This window comes from Carassius auratus, unplaced genomic scaffold (genome assembly GCF_003368295.1).
Source record: "Carassius auratus strain Wakin unplaced genomic scaffold, ASM336829v1 scaf_tig00217424, whole genome shotgun sequence".
Taxonomy (NCBI): Eukaryota; Metazoa; Chordata; class Actinopteri; order Cypriniformes; family Cyprinidae; genus Carassius; species Carassius auratus.
Window position 1 is genome coordinate 25,355 of NW_020529063.1, and position 18,073 is coordinate 43,427.

Here is an 18,073-nt window from a genome sequence, read left to right on the forward strand (position 1 = left end):
TCAATGTTGTGCGTTCATGCAAACAAATGTGAGTAATCATGTAAATATTTAATTAACACTTTGTAGTTATAATTGTGAATGTCTGGCGATCTGTGGAATGTTTAGATATGTGTAATGACGATCGCGATTTGACCGCAAATAGGCGCTAATTTCCATAAGACGCGTTAGTCTGATCACACCTGTTGTTGTATTTCATGCTGCGTCATGCCTTGTATTGGAGTTTACATATATAATATTCATATATTATCTGATAGTTAAATATTCGTTTGTGATGAGTGATTTAATCAGTTATTGATATTTTGTGAGTTAATTTGCAGTGAATATATACAGATGTTGTATTCATATTGTATTCTCTTTATCTGTTTAACAGACCACACACACAACGCAATAACCTATGTCAAATACTGCCATTTGATCCATCACATCTTCAGATGATGTTGTAAGGGATATCACTGCTTACCTGAAAGTACTATTAAAGAAAAGCTTGAAAGGATTCACATCGACCATGCCTGATTCTCTAACCGGAATCAATGTCCATATTTGTCCGCCAGTAGAACTGAAAATTTAACAAGGTTGACAATCTGCAACAATTTGATCAAAAATACAGGAAAAAAAGTGAAATATTATGAAGTAAAACAACTTTTTTATTTTAATATGCATTAAAATCTATTTTATTTCTGTGATTGTGAGCATCATTCCTCCAGTCTTCAGTGTCACATGATCTTCACAAATCAGAATAATATGATGATTTATTATCAGAGTTGTGCTGCTGAAATTGTGATACTTTGAAAGTATCTCTTCTAACAGGATTCTTTGATGAAAGAAATGTTAAAAAGAAAAGCATTTATTTAAAATAGAAGTATTTTCTAACAATAAACAATAGAGTTAAAAAGTTTATAACTCTTTTAGGATGTATTAAATTGATAAGAAGTGAAATCAAAGATTAATATTGTTAGAAGAGATTTATATTTTTAATAAACGCTGTTCTTTAAAAAAAAAAGTATACATCGAAGAATCCTTAAAAAGATTCCAAAATAATATTTGGCATCACAACTATTAATAATTCTAATAATAAATCATCATATTAGACTGATTTCTGAAGATCATGTGACACTGAAGACTGGAGGAATGATGCTGAAAATACAGCTGCACATCACAGTAATAAATTATATTTTAAAGGATATTAAAATATAAACCATTATTTTATATATTTTATTTGGATAATTTTGAATTATTACTGAAATACAACCATTTTTGTATCAAACAGTTCAATGAACAATAATAAAGGAATTACCTGAAGCTGACAATGAAGTAAATGTATAATAATTAGCAAAGATGATTAATTTAGCGCTGTAAACGCGCCTGTGATGGGGCGGAGACGCGCCGCGGAGCGTCAGACGCGCGTGAGGACCAAATACAGCAGAACGGTAGGAAACTTCACTCCTCTTATTATTTCTCTTTTACTATAGCGATTTATTTTTAGATACATGGTCTGAGTCTTTCATAGAGTTGTAGAGTTATTAGAGAAATAGAGTTATTTTTTACATTCTTTGGTCGAAGTTTTCAGATCGGGACTTCGGAGCCTGTTCGCGACTCGGTTGATTCAGATCGGCACTTCGGAGCATGTTCGCGACTCGGTTGATTCAGATCGGCACTTCGGAGCATGTTCGCGACTCGGTTGATTCAGATCGGCACTTCGGAGCATGTTCGCGTCTCGGTTGATTCAGATCGACACTTCGGAGCATGTTCGCGACTCGGTTGATTCAGATCGGCACTTCGGAGCATTTTCGCGACTCGGTTGATTCAGATCGGCACTTCGGAGCATGTTCGCGACTCCGTTGATTCAGATTGAGACTCCGGGGACTGTTTGTGATTTTTTTTTTTTTTTATTCAGATCTGTACTTCGAAGCAAGAAGTGTTTGTCAAACAGTTCATTAGTGATAACTGAATATTTGGGCCTGAGGCTTTTTTTTTCTAAGTTGTCGATTTGATTTTTAAATGATTTCAATGACAGGAAGTTGCATGTGTTGAGTTTTATGAATTGTGGATGGATTTATCAACTGAGAAATAAAGTTGAACAGAAATGATCATGAACTCTTAAAGATGATGATGAAAAGAAAAGGTAATATTGCATATAAAATTATATCCAAGTATGAACTAACTTGCGCAATACTGTAAATATTCTTACTCTACCCTAAATCAGTGAAAATGTTTGGCTCAGTTTACAGAAAGTGTACGTCACACATCCTTTCATTATTATGCAACATAGTTTTCTCCTCAGATGAGTATTTAACATCTTTATTCTTGTGGGGATTAGTGTGTAAGTGCTATACACAAACACACACACACACACACACACACACCGGTCAGAGTTTGGGATCAGATTGATTTTTTATGTGTTGTTGTTGTTGTTTTTTTTTTTTTTTACAGGAGTTTACTCATCAAAACTGAATTTATTTGATCAAAAATACAGGAAAAAAGTGAAATATTATTATGAAGTAAAACAACTATTTTATTTTAATATACATTAAAATCTATTTTATTTCTGTGATTGTCAGCATCATTCCTCCAGTCTTCAGTGTCACATGATCTTCACAAATCAGAATAATATGATGATTTATTATCAGAGTTGTGCTGCTGAAACTGTGATACTTCTTTCAGGATTCTTTGATGAATGAAATGTTAAAAAGAAGAGCATTTATTTAAAATAGAAGTCTTTTCTAACAATAAACAATAGAGTTCAAAAGTTTATAACTCTTTTAGGATGTATTAAATTGATAAGAAGTGAAATCAAAGATTAATATTGTTAGAAGAGATTTATATTTTGAATAAACGCTGTTCTTTAAAAAAAAAAAGTATACATCGAAGAATCCGGAAAAAAGTATCGCAGATTCAAAAATAATATTTGGCATCACAACTATTAATAATTCTAATAATAAATCATCATATTAGACTGATTTCTGAAGATCATGTTACACTGAAGACTGGAGGAATGATGCTGAAAATACAGCTGCACATCACAGAAATAAATTATATTTTAAAGGATATTAAAATATAAACCATTATTTTATATATTTTATTTTGATAATTTTGAATTATTACTGAAATACAACCTTTTTTGTATCAAACAGTTTATTGAACAATAATAAATGAATTACCTGATGCTGACAATGAAGTAAATGTATAATAATTAGCAAAGATGATTAATTTAGCGCTGTAAACGCGCGTGTGATGGGGCGGAGACGCGCCGCGGAGAGTCAGACGCGCGTGAGGACCAAACACAGCAGAACGGTAGGAAACTTCACTCTTCTTATTATTTCTCTTTTACTATAGCGATTTATTTTTAGATACGTGGTGTGAGTCTTTCATGAGTTGTAGAGTTATTAGAGTTATTAGAGAAATAGAGTTATTTTTTACATTCTTTGGTCGACGTTTTCAGATCGGGACTTCGGAGCCTGTTCGCGAAATCTGTTGATTCAGATCGGCACTTCGGAACCTGTTCGCGACTCGGTTGATTCAGATTGTCAATTCGGAGCCTGTTCGCGACTCGGTTGATTCAGATCGGCACTTCGGAGCCTGTTCGCGACTCGGTTGATTCAGATCGGCACTTCGGAGCCTGTTCGCGACTCCGTTGATTCACATTGGCACTTCGGAGCATGTTCGCGATTTGCTTGATTCAGATCGGCACTTCGGAGCCTGTTCGCGACTCGGTTGGTTCAGATTGGCACTTCGGAGCCTGTTCGCGACTCCGTTGATTCACATTGGCACTTCGGAGCATGTTCGCGACTCGCTTGATTCAGATCGGCACTTCGGAGCCTGTTCGCGACTCGGTTGATTCAGATCGGCACTTCGGAGCATGTTCGCGACTCGGTTGATTCAGATCGGCACTTCGGAGCATGTTCGCGACTTGGTTGATTCAGATCGGCACTTCGGAGCATGTTCGCGACTCGGTTGATTCAGATCGGCACTTCGGAGCATTTTCGCGACTCGGTTGATTCAGATCGGCACTTCTGAGCATGTTCGCGACTCCGTTGATTCAGATTGAGACTCCGGGGACTGTTTGTGAATTTTTTTTTTTTTTTTTTTTTTTTATTCAGATCTGTACTTCGAAGCAAGAAGTGTTTGTCAAGCAGTTAATTAGTGATAACTGAATATTTGGGCCTGAGGCTTTTTTTTCTAACCTGTCGATTTGATTTTTAAATGATTTCAATGACAGGAAGTTGCATGTGTTGTGTTTTATGAATTGTGGATGGATTTATCAACTGAGAAATAAAGTTGAACAGAAATGATCATGAACTCTTAAAGATGATGATGAAAAGAAAAGGTAATATTGCATATAAAATTATATCCAAGTATGAACTAACTTGCGCAATACTGTAAATATTCTTACTCTACCCTAAATCAGTGAAAATGTTTGGCTCAGTTTACGGAAAGTGTACGTCACACATCCTTTCATTATTATGCAACATAGTTTTCTCCTCAGATGAGTATTTAACATCTTTATTCTTATGGGGATTAGTGTGTAAGTGCTATACACAAACACACACACACACACCGGTCAGAGTTTGGGATCAGATTGATTTTTTATGTGTTGTTGTTGTTGTTGTTGTTGTTTTTACAGGAGTTTACTCATCAAAACTGCATTTATTTGATCAAAAATACAGGAAAAAAGTGAAATATTATTATGAAGTAAAACAACTTTTTTTATTTTAATATACATTAAAATCTATTTTATTTCTGTGATTGTCAGCATCATTCCTCCAGTCTTCAGTGTCACATGATCTTCACAAATCAGAATGATATGATGATTTATTATCAGAGTTGTGCTGCTGAAACTGTGATACTTCTTTCAGGATTCTTTGATGAATGAAATGTTAAAAAGAAGAGCATTTATTTAAAATAGAAGTCTTTTCTAACAATAAACAATAGAGTTCAAAAGTTTAGAACTCTTTTAGGATGTATTAAATTGATAAGAAGTGAAATCAAAGATTAATATTGTTAGAAGAGATTTATATTTTGAATAAACGCTGTTCTTTAAAAAAATATATATACATCGAAGAATCCGGAAAAAAGTATCGCAGATTCCAAAATAATATTTGGCATCACAACTATTAATAATTCTAATAATAAATCATCATATTAGACTGATTTCTGAAGATCATGTGACACTGAAGACTGGAGGAATGATGCCGAAAATACCGCTGCACATCACAGAAATAAATTATATTTTAAAGGATATTAAAATATAAACCATTATTTTATATATTTTATTTTGATAATTTTGAATTATTACTGAAATACAACCTTTTTTGTATCAAACAGTTCATTGAACAATAATAAATGAGTTACCTGAAGCTGACAATGAAGTAAATGTATAATAATTAGCACAGATGATTAATTTAGCGCTGTAAACGCGCGTGTGAGGGGCGGAGACGCGCCGCGGAGCGTCAGACGCGTGTGAGGACCAAACACAGCAGAACGGTATGGAAACTTCACTCCTCTTATTATTTCTCTTTTACTATAGCGATTTATTTTTAGATACGTGATCTGAGTCTTTCATAGAGTTGTTTTATAAACGCAGTAACTTTGAAATCAGCTCTGAAAGTTCCTGTCAGTGTTTAAAAACTAATTATGAATTAATAACATGTTGAATGAATTTGGTAAGAACGGTATTCTGTTTTATTTACATAAAGGTTATTAATATAGGCTGAAATATAGTGTTTTTTATAGTGTAAAGGTGAAATTATGGTGCATTGCTCTTTAAAAGTTAGGCTGTTAATATAATATAGAGAAAGATCATTATAAATTATTTTTACTATATTAAAACGCATTCAATTTTTACATTCGTTGGTCGAAGTTTTCAGATTGTCACATCGGAGTCTGTTCGCTACTCGGTTGATTCAGATCGGCACATCGGAGCATGTTCGCGACTGGGTTGATTCAGATCGGCACTTCGGAGCATGTTCGCGTCTCGGTTGATTCAGATCGACACTTCGGAGCATGTTCGCGACTCGGTTGATTCAGATCGGCACTTCGGAGCATTTTCGCGACTCGGTTGATTCAGATCGGCACTTCGGAGCATGTTCGCGACTCCGTTGATTCAGATTGAGACTCCGGGGACTGTTTGTGATTTTTTTTTTTTTTTTTTTTTTAATTCAGATCTGTACTTCGCAGCAAGAAGTGTTTGTCAAACAGTTCATTAGTGATAACTGAATATTTGGGCCTAGGGCTTTTTTTCTAACCTGTCGATTTGATTTGTAAATGATTTCAATGACAGGAAGTTGCATGTGTTGTGTTTTATGAATTGTGGATGGATTTATCAACTGAGAAATAAAGTTGAACAGAAATGATCATGAACTCTTAAAGATGATGATGAAAAGAAAAGGTAATATTGCATATAAAATTATATCCAAGTATGAACTAACTTGCGCAATACTGTAAATATTCTTACTCTACCCTAAATCAGTGAAAATGTTTGGCTCAGTTTACAGAAAGTGTACGTCACACATCCTTTCATTATTATGCAACATAGTTTTCTCCTCAGATGAGTATTTAACATCTTTATTCTTATGGGGATTAGTGTGTAAGTGCTATACACACACACACACACACACACACACACTGGTCAGAGTTTGGGATCAGATTGATTTTTTATGTGTTGTTGTTGTTGTTGTTTTTACAGGAGTTTACTCATCAAAACTGCATTTATTTGATCAAAAATACAGGAAAAAAGTGAAATATTATTATGAAGTAAAACAACTTTTTTTATTTTAATATACATTAAAATCTATTTTATTTCTGTGATTGTCAGCATCATTCCTCCAGTCTTCAGTGTCACATGATCTTCACAAATCAGAATGATATGATGATTTATTATCAGAGTTGTGCTGCTGAAACTGTGATACTTCTTTCAGGATTCTTTGATGAATGAAATGTTAAAAAGAAGAGCATTTATTTAAAATAGAAGTCTTTTCTAACAATAAACAATAGAGTTCAAAAGTTTATAACTCTTTTAGGATATATTAAATTGATAAGAAGTGAAATCAAAGATTAATATTGTTAGAAGAGATTTATATTTTGAATAAACGCTGTTCTTTAAAAAAATATATATACATCGAAGAATCCGGAAAAAAGTATCGCAGATTCCAAAATAATATTTGGCATCACAACTATTAATAATTCTAATAATAAATCATCATATTAGACTGATTTCTGAAGATCATGTGACACTGAAGACTGGAGGAATGATGCCGAAAATACAGCTGCACATCACAGAAATAAATTATATTTTAAAGGATATTAAAATATAAACCATTATTTTATATATTTTATTTTGATAATTTTGAATTATTACTGAAATACAACCTTTTTTGTATCAAACAGTTCATTGAACAATAATAAATGAGTTACCTGAAGCTGACAATGAAGTAAATGTATAATAATTAGCACAGATGATTAATTTAGCGCTGTAAACGCGCGTGTGAGGGGCGGAGACGCGCCGCGGAGCGTCAGACGCGCGTGAGGACCAAACACAGAAGAACGGTATGGAAACTTCACTCCTCTTATTATTTCTCTTTTACTATAGCGATTTATTTTTAGATACGTGATCTGAGTCTTTCATAGAGTTGTTTTATAAACGCAGTAACTTTGAAATCAGCTCTGAAAGTTCCTGTCAGTGTTTAAAAACTAATTATGATTTAATAACATGTTGAATGAATTTGGTAAGAACGGTATTCTGTTTTATTTACATAGAGGTTATTAATATAGGCTGAAATATAGTGTTTTTTATAGTGTAAAGGTGAAATTATGGTGCATTGCTCTTTAAAAGTTAGGCTGTTAATATAATATAGAGAAAGATCATTCTAAATTATTTTTACTATATTAAAACGCATTAAATTTTTACATTCGTTGGTCGAAGTTTTCAGATTGTCACTTCGGAGCATGTTCGTGACTCGGTTGATTCAGATCGGCACTTCGGAGCCTGTTCGCGACTTGGTTGATTCAGATCGGCACTTCGGAGCATGTTCGCGACTCGGTTGATTCAGATCGGCACTTCGGAGCATGTTCGCGACTCGGTTGATTCAGATCGGCACTTCGGAGCATGTTCGCGTCTCGGTTGATTCAGATCGACACTTCGGAGCATGTTCGCGACTCGGTTGATTCAGATCGGCACTTCGGAGCATTTTCGCGACTCGGTTGATTCAGATCGACACTTCGGAGCATGTTCGCGACTCCGTTGATTCAGATTGAGACTCAGGGGACTGTTTGTGAATTTTTTTTTTATTTTTTTTTTTTTATTCAGATCTGTACTTCGAAGCAAGAAGTGTTTGTCAAACAGTTAATTAGTGATAACTGAATATTTGGGCCTGAGGCTTTTTTTTCTAACCTGTCGATTTGATTTGTAAATGATTTCAATGACAGGAAGTTGCATGTGTTGTGTTTTATGAATTGTGGATGGATTTATCAACTGAGAAATAAAGTTGAACAGAAATGATCATGAACTCTTAAAGATGATGATGAAAAGAAAAGGTAATATTGCATATAAAATTATATCCAAGTATGAACTAACTTGCGCAATACTTTAAATATTCTTACTCTACCCTAAATCAGTGAAAATGTTTAGCTCAGTTTACAGAAAGTGTACGTCACACATCATTTCATTATTATGCAACATAGTTTTCTCCTCAGGTGAGTATTTAACATCTTTATTCTTGTGGGGATTAGTGTGTAAGTGTTATACACACACACACACACACACACACACACACACACAAACACACACCGGTCAGAGTTTGGGATCAGATTGATTTTTTATGTGTTGTTGTTGTTGTTGTTTTTACAGGAGTTCACTCATCAAAACAGCATTTATTTGATCAAAAATACAGGAAAAAAAGTGAAATATTATTATGAAGTAAAACAACTTTTTTATTTTAATATGCATTAAAATCTATTTTATTTCTGTGATTGTGAGCATCATTCCTCCAGTCTTCAGTGTCACATGATCTTCACAAATCAGAATATTATGATGATTTATTATCAGAGTTGTGCTGCTGAAACTGTGATACTTTGAAAGTATCTCTTCTAACAGGATTCTTTGATCAAAGAAATGTTAAAAAGAAAAGCATTTATTTAAAATAGAAGTATTTTCTAACAATAAACAATAGAGTTTAACAGTTTATAACTCTTTTAGGGTGTATTAAATTGATAAGAAGTGAAATCAAAGATTAATATTGTTAGAAGAGATTTATATTTTTAATAAACGCTGTTCTTTAAAAAAAAAAGTATACATCGAAGAATCCTTAAAAAGATTCCAAAATAATATTTGGCATCACAACTATTAATAATTCTAATAATAAATCATCATATTAGACTGATTTCTGAAGATCATGTGACACTGAAGACTGGAGGAATGATGCTGAAAATACAGCTGCACATCACATAAATAAATTATATTTTAAAGGATATTAAAATATAAACCATTATTTTATATATTTTATTTTGATAATTTTGAATTATTACTGAAATACAACCATTTTTGTATCAAACAGTTCAATGAACAATAATAAATGAATTACCTGAAGCTGACAATGAAGTAAATGTATAATAATTAGCAAAGATGATTAATTTAGCGCTGTAAAAGCGCGTGTGAGGGGCGGAGACGCGCCGCGGAGCGTCAGACGCGCGTGAGGACCAAACACAGCAGAACGGTAGGAAACTTCACTCCTCTTATCATTTCTCTTTTACTATAGCGATTTATTTTTAGATACGTGGTCTGAGTCTTTCATAGAGTTGTAGAGTTATTAGAGAAATAGAGTTATTTTTTACATTCTTTGGTCGAAGTTTTCAGATCGGGACTTCGGAGCCTGTTCGCGACTCGGTTGACTCAGATCGGCACTTCGGAGCATGTTCGCGACTCGGTTGATTCAGATCGGCACTTCGGAGCATGTTCGCGACTTGGTTGATTCAGATCGGCACTTCGGAGCATGTTCGCGACTCGGTTGATTCAGATCGGCACTTCGGAGCATTTTCGCGACTCGGTTGATTCAGATCGGCACTTCTGAGCATGTTCGCGACTCCGTTGATTCAGATTGAGACTCCGGGGACTGTTTGTGAATTTTTTTTTTTTTTTTTTTTTTTTTATTCAGATCTGTACTTCGAAGCAAGAAGTGTTTGTCAAGCAGTTAATTAGTGATAACTGAATATTTGGGCCTGAGGCTTTTTTTTCTAACCTGTCGATTTGATTTTTAAATGATTTCAATGACAGGAAGTTGCATGTGTTGTGTTTTATGAATTGTGGATGGATTTATCAACTGAGAAATAAAGTTGAACAGAAATGATCATGAACTCTTAAAGATGATGATGAAAAGAAAAGGTAATATTGCATATAAAATTATATCCAAGTATGAACTAACTTGCGCAATACTGTAAATATTCTTACTCTACCCTAAATCAGTGAAAATATTTGGCTCAGTTTACGGAAAGTGTACGTCACACATCCTTTCATTATTATGCAACATAGTTTTCTCCTCAGATGAGTATTTAACATCTTTATTCTTATGGGGATTAGTGTGTAAGTGCTATACACAAACACACACACACACACCGGTCAGAGTTTGGGATCAGATTGATTTTTTATGTGTTGTTGTTGTTGTTGTTGTTGTTTTTACAGGAGTTTACTCATCAAAACTGCATTTATTTGATCAAAAATACAGGAAAAAAGTGAAATATTATTATGAAGTAAAACAACTTTTTTTATTTTAATATACATTAAAATCTATTTTATTTCTGTGATTGTCAGCATCATTCCTCCAGTCTTCAGTGTCACATGATCTTCACAAATCAGAATGATATGATGATTTATTATCAGAGTTGTGCTGCTGAAACTGTGATACTTCTTTCAGGATTCTTTGATGAATGAAATGTTAAAAAGAAGAGCATTTATTTAAAATAGAAGTCTTTTCTAACAATAAACAATAGAGTTCAAAAGTTTATAACTCTTTTAGGATGTATTAAATTGATAAGAAGTGAAATCAAAGATTAATATTGTTAGAAGAGATTTATATTTTGAATAAACGCTGTTCTTTAAAAAAATATATATACATCGAAGAATCCGGAAAAAAGTATCGCAGATTCCAAAATAATATTTGGCATCACAACTATTAATAATTCTAATAATAAATCATCATATTAGACTGATTTCTGAAGATCATGTGACACTGAAGACAGGAGGAATGATGCCGAAAATACAGCTGCACATCACAGAAATAAATTATATTTTAAAGGATATTAAAATATAAACCATTATTTTATATATTTTATTTTGATAATTTTGAATTATTACTGAAATACAACCTTTTTTGTATCAAACAGTTCATTGAACAATAATAAATGAGTTACCTGAAGCTGACAATGAAGTAAATGTATAATAATTAGCACAGATGATTAATTTAGCGCTGTAAACGCGCGTGTGAGGGGCGGAGACGCGCCGCGGAGCGTCAGACGCGCGTGAGGACCAAACACAGAAGAACGGTATGGAAACTTCACTCCTCTTATTATTTCTCTTTTACTATAGCGATTTATTTTTAGATACGTGATCTGAGTCTTTCATAGAGTTGTTTTATAAACGCAGTAACTTTGAAATCAGCTCTGAAAGTTCCTGTCAGTGTTTAAAAACTAATTATGATTTAATAACATGTTGAATGAATTTGGTAAGAACGGTATTCTGTTTTATTTACATAGAGGTTATTAATATAGGCTGAAATATAGTGTTTTTTATAGTGTAAAGGTGAAATTATGGTGCATTGCTCTTTAAAAGTTAGGCTGTTAATATAATATAGAGAAAGATCATTCTAAATTATTTTTACTATATTAAAACGCATTAAATTTTTACATTCGTTGGTCGAAGTTTTCAGATTGTCACATCGGAGTCTGTTCGCTACTCGGTTGATTCAGATCGGCACTTCGGAGCCTGTTCGCGACTCGGTTGATTCAGATCGGCACTTCGGAGCATGTTCGCGACTGGGTTGATTCAGATCGGCACTTCGGAGCATGTTCGCGTCTCGGTTGATTCAGATCGACACTTCGGAGCATGTTCGCGACTCGGTTGATTCAGATCGGCACTTCGGAGCATGTTCGCGACTCCGTTGATTCAGATTGAGACTCCGGGGACTGTTTGTGATTTTTTTTTTTTTTTTTTTTTTTTTTTTTTAATTCAGATCTGTACTTCGCAGCAAGAAGTGTTTGTCAAACAGTTCATTAGTGATAACTGAATATTTGGGCCTGAGGCTTTTTTTTCTAACCTGTCGATTTGATTTTTAAATGATTTCAATGACAGGAAGTTGCATGTGTTGTGTTTTATGAATTGTGGATGTATTTTTTAACTGAGAAATAAAGTTGAACAGAAATGATCATGAACTCTTAAAGATCATGATGAAAAGAAAAGGTAATATTGCATATAAAATTATATCCAAGTATGAACTAACTTGCGCAATACTGTAAATATTCTTACTCTACCCTAAATCAGTGAAAATGTTTGGCTCAGTTTACAGAAAGTGTACGTCACACATCCTTTCATTATTATGCAACATAGTTTTCTCCTCAGATGAGTATTTATCATCTTTATTCTTATGGGGATTAGTGTGTAAGTGCTATACACACACACACACACACACACACACTGGTCAGAGTTTGGGATCAGATTGATTTTTTATGTGTTGTTGTTGTTGTTGTTTTTACAGGAGTTTACTCATCAAAACTGCATTTATTTGATCAAAAATACAGGAAAAAAGTGAAATATTATTATGAAGTAAAACAACTTTTTTTATTTTAATATACATTAAAATCTATTTTATTTCTGTGATTGTCAGCATCATTCCTCCAGTCTTCAGTGTCACATGATCTTCACAAATCAGAATGATATGATGATTTATTATCAGAGTTGTGCTGCTGAAACTGTGATACTTCTTTCAGGATTCTTTGATGAATGAAATGTTAAAAAGAAGAGCATTTATTTAAAATAGAAGTCTTTTCTAACAATAAACAATAGAGTTCAAAAGTTTATAACTCTTTTAGGATGTATTAAATTGATAAGAAGTGAAATCAAAGATTAATATTGTTAGAAGAGATTTATATTTTGAATAAACGCTGTTCTTTAAAAAAATATATATACATCGAAGAATCCGGAAAAAAGTATCGCAGATTCCAAAATAATATTTGGCATCACAACTATTAATAATTCTAATAATAAATCATCATATTAGACTGATTTCTGAAGATCATGTGACACTGAAGACTGGAGGAATGATGCCGAAAATACAGCTGCACATCACAGAAATAAATTATATTTTAAAGGATATTAAAATATAAACCATTATTTTATATATTTTATTTTGATAATTTTGAATTATTACTGAAATACAACCTTTTTTGTATCAAACAGTTCATTGAACAATAATAAATGAGTTACCTGAAGCTGACAATGAAGTAAATGTATAATAATTAGCACAGATGATTAATTTAGCGCTGTAAACGCGCGTGTGAGGGGCGGAGACGCGCCGCGGAGCGTCAGACGCGCGTGAGGACCAAACACAGCAGAACGGTATGGAAACTTCACTCCTCTTATTATTTATCTTTTACTATAGCGATTTATTTTTAGATACGTGATCTGAGTCTTTCATAGAGTTGTTTTATAAACGCAGTAACTTTGAAATCAGCTCTGAAAGTTCCTGTCAGTGTTTAAAAACTAATTATGATTTAATAACATGTTGAATGAATTTGGTAAGAACGGTATTCTGTTTTATTTACATAGAGGTTATTAATATAGGCTGAAATATAGTGTTTTTTATAGTGTAAAGGTGAAATTATGGTGCATTGCTCTTTAAAAGTTAGGCTGTTAATATAATATAGAGAAAGATCATTATAAATTATTTTTACTATATTAAAACGCATTAAATTTTTACATTCGTTGGTCGAAGTTTTCAGATTGTCACTTCGGAGCATGTTCGTGACTCGGTTGATTCAGATCGGCACTTCGGAGCCTGTTCGCGACTTGGTTGATTCAGATCGGCACTTCGGAGCATGTTCGCGACTCGGTTGATTCAGATCGGCACTTCGGAGCATGTTCGCGACTCGGTTGATTCAGATCGGCACTTCGGAGCATGTTCGCGTCTCGGTTGATTCAGATCGACACTTCGGAGCATGTTCGCGACTCGGTTGATTCAGATCGGCACTTCGGAGCATTTTCGCGACTCGGTTGATTCAGATCGGCACTTCGGAGCATGTTCGCGACTCCGTTGATTCAGATTGAGACTCCGGGGACTGTTTGTGAATTTTTTTTTTTTTTTTTTTTTTTATTCAGATCTGTACTTCGAAGCAAGAAGTGTTTGTCAAACAGTTAATTAGTGATAACTGAATATTTGGGCCTGAGGCTTTTTTTTCTAACCTGTCGATTTGATTTGTAAATGATTTCAATGACAGGAAGTTGCATGTGTTGTGTTTTATGAATTGTGGATGGATTTATCAACTGAGAAATAAAGTTGAACAGAAATGATCATGAACTCTTAAAGATGATGATGAAAAGAAAAGGTAATATTGCATATAAAATTATATCCAAGTATGAACTAACTTGCGCAATACTTTAAATATTCTTACTCTACCCTAAATCAGTGAAAATGTTTGGCTCAGTTTACAGAAAGTGTACGTCACACATCATTTCATTATTATGCAACATAGTTTTCTCCTCAGGTGAGTATTTAACATCTTTATTCTTGTGGGGATTAGTGTGTAAGTGTTATACACACACACACACACACACACACACACACAAACACACACCGGTCAGAGTTTGGGATCAGATTGATTTTTTATGTGTTGTTGTTGTTGTTGTTTTTACAGGAGTTCACTCATCAAAACAGCATTTATTTGATCAAAAATACAGGAAAAAAAGTGAAATATTATTATGAAGTAAAACAACTTTTTTATTTTAATATGCATTAAAATCTATTTTATTTCTGTGATTGTGAGCATCATTCCTCCAGTCTTCAGTGTCACATGATCTTCACAAATCAGAATATTATGATGATTTATTATCAGAGTTGTGCTGCTGAAACTGTGATACTTTGAAAGTATCTCTTCTAACAGGATTCTTTGATCAAAGAAATGTTAAAAAGAAAAGCATTTATTTAAAATAGAAGTATTTTCTAACAATAAACAATAGAGTTTAACAGTTTATAACTCTTTTAGGGTGTATTAAATTGATAAGAAGTGAAATCAAAGATTAATATTGTTAGAAGAGATTTATATTTTTAATAAACGCTGTTCTTTAAAAAAAAAAGTATACATCGAAGAATCCTTAAAAAGATTCCAAAATAATATTTGGCATCACAACTATTAATAATTCTAATAATAAATCATCATATTAGACTGATTTCTGAAGATCATGTGACACTGAAGACTGGAGGAATGATGCCGAAAATACCGCTGCACATCACAGAAATAAATTATATTTTAAAGAATATTAAAATATAAACCATTATTTTATATATTTTATTTTGATAATTTTGAATTATTACTGAAATACAACCTTTTTTGTATCAAACAGTTCATTGAACAATAATAAATGAGTTACCTGAAGCTGACAATGAAGTAAATGTATAATAATTAGCACAGATGATTAATTTAGCGCTGTAAACGCGCGTGTGAGGGGCGGAGACGCGCCGCGGAGCGTCAGACGCGTGTGAGGACCAAACACAGCAGAACGGTATGGAAACTTCACTCCTCTTATTATTTCTCTTTTACTATAGCGATTTATTTTTAGATACGTGATCTGAGTCTTTCATAGAGTTGTTTTATAAACGCAGTAACTTTGAAATCAGCTCTGAAAGTTCCTGTCAGTGTTTAAAAACTAATTATGATTTAATAACATGTTGAATGAATTTGGTAAGAACGGTATTCTGTTTTATTTACATAGAGGTTATTAATATAGGCTGAAATATAGTGTTTTTTATAGTGTAAAGGTGAAATTATGGTGCATTGCTCTTTAAAAGTTAGGCTGTTAATATAATATAGAGAAAGATCATTATAAATTATTTTTACTATATTAAAACGCATTAAATTTTTACATTCGTTGGTCGAAGTTTTCAGATTGTCACATCGGAGTCTGTTCGCTACTCGGTTGATTCAGATCGGCACATCGGAGCATGTTCGCGACTGGGTTGATTCAGATCGGCACTTCGGAGCATGTTCGCGTCTCGGTTGATTCAGATCGACACTTCGGAGCATGTTCGCGACTCGGTTGATTCAGATCGGCACTTCGGAGCATGTTCGCGACTCCGTTGATTCAGATTGAGACTCCGGGGACTGTTTGTGATTTTTTTTTTTTTTTTTTTTTTTTTTTTTTTTTTTTTTAATTCAGATCTGTACTTCGCAGCAAGAAGTGTTTGTCAAACAGTTCATTAGTGATAACTGAATATTTGGGCCTGAGGCTTTTTTTTCTAACCTGTCGATTTGATTTTTAAATGATTTCAATGACAGGAAGTTGCATGTGTTGTGTTTTATGAATTGTGGATGGATTTATCAACTGAGAAATAAAGTTGAACAGAAATGATCATGAACTCTTAAAGATGATGATGAAAAGAAAAGGTAATATTGCATATAAAATTATGTCCAAGTATGAACTAACTTGCGCAATACTGTAAATATTCTTACTCTACCCTAAATCAGTGAAAATGTTTGGCTCAGTTTACAGAAAGTGTACGTCACACATCCTTTCATTATTATGCAACATAGTTTTCTCCTCAGATGAGTATTTAACATCTTTATTCTTATGGGGATTAGTGTGTAAGTGCTATACACACACACACACACACACACACACTGGTCAGAGTTTGGGATCAGATTGATTTTTTATGTGTTGTTGTTGTTGTTGTTTTTACAGGAGTTTACTCATCAAAACTGCATTTATTTGATCAAAAATACAGGAAAAAAGTGAAATATTATTATGAAGTAAAACAACTTTTTTTATTTTAATATACATTAAAATCTATTTTATTTCTGTGATTGTCAGCATCATTCCTCCAGTCTTCAGTGTCACATGATCTTCACAAATCAGAATGATATGATGATTTATTATCAGAGTTGTGCTGCTGAAACTGTGATACTTCTTTCAGGATTCTTTGATGAATGAAATGTTAAAAAGAAGAGCATTTATTTAAAATAGAAGTCTTTTCTAACAATAAACAATAGAGTTCAAAAGTTTATAACTCTTTTAGGATATATTAAATTGATAAGAAGTGAAATCAAAGATTAATATTGTTAGAAGAGATTTATATTTTGAATAAACGCTGTTCTTTAAAAAAATATATATACATCGAAGAATCCGGAAAAAAGTATCGCAGATTCCAAAATAATATTTGGCATCACAACTATTAATAATTCTAATAATAAATCATCATATTAGACTGATTTCTGAAGATCATGTGACACTGAAGACTGGAGGAATGATGCCGAAAATACAGCTGCACATCACAGAAATAAATTATATTTTAAAGGATATTAAAATATAAACCATTATTTTATATATTTTATTTTGATAATTTTGAATTATTACTGAAATACAACCTTTTTTGTATCAAACAGTTCATTGAACAATAATAAATGAGTTACCTGAAGCTGACAATGAAGTAAATGTATAATAATTAGCACAGATGATTAATTTAGCGCTGTAAACGCGCGTGTGAGGGGCGGAGACGCGCCGCGGAGCGTCAGACGCGCGTGAGGACCAAACACAGCAGAACGGTATGGAAACTTCACTCCTCTTATTATTTATCTTTTACTATAGCGATTTATTTTTAGATACGTGATCTGAGTCTTTCATAGAGTTGTTTTATAAACGCAGTAACTTTGAAATCAGCTCTGAAAGTTCCTGTCAGTGTTTAAAAACTAATTATGATTTAATAACATGTTGAATGAATTTGGTAAGAACGGTATTCTGTTTTATTTACATAGAGGTTATTAATATAGGCTGAAATATAGTGTTTTTTATAGTGTAAAGGTGAAATTATGGTGCATTGCTCTT

At 33.1% G+C, this 18,073-nt stretch overlaps 1 long non-coding RNA gene across 1 annotated transcript in view; it reads left to right on the top strand.

The window, feature by feature from the left end:
• The first annotated feature begins 428 nt into the window (after window positions 1-428).
• The window catches only part of LOC113100950 (uncharacterized), a 30,225-nt gene continuing 12,580 nt past the window's right edge, over window positions 429-18,073 (top strand). Inside the window, exon 1 of the long non-coding RNA XR_003289861.1 lies at window positions 429-572. This is a non-coding gene — a long non-coding RNA (uncharacterized LOC113100950). The remainder of the gene's footprint in view (window positions 573-18,073) is intronic.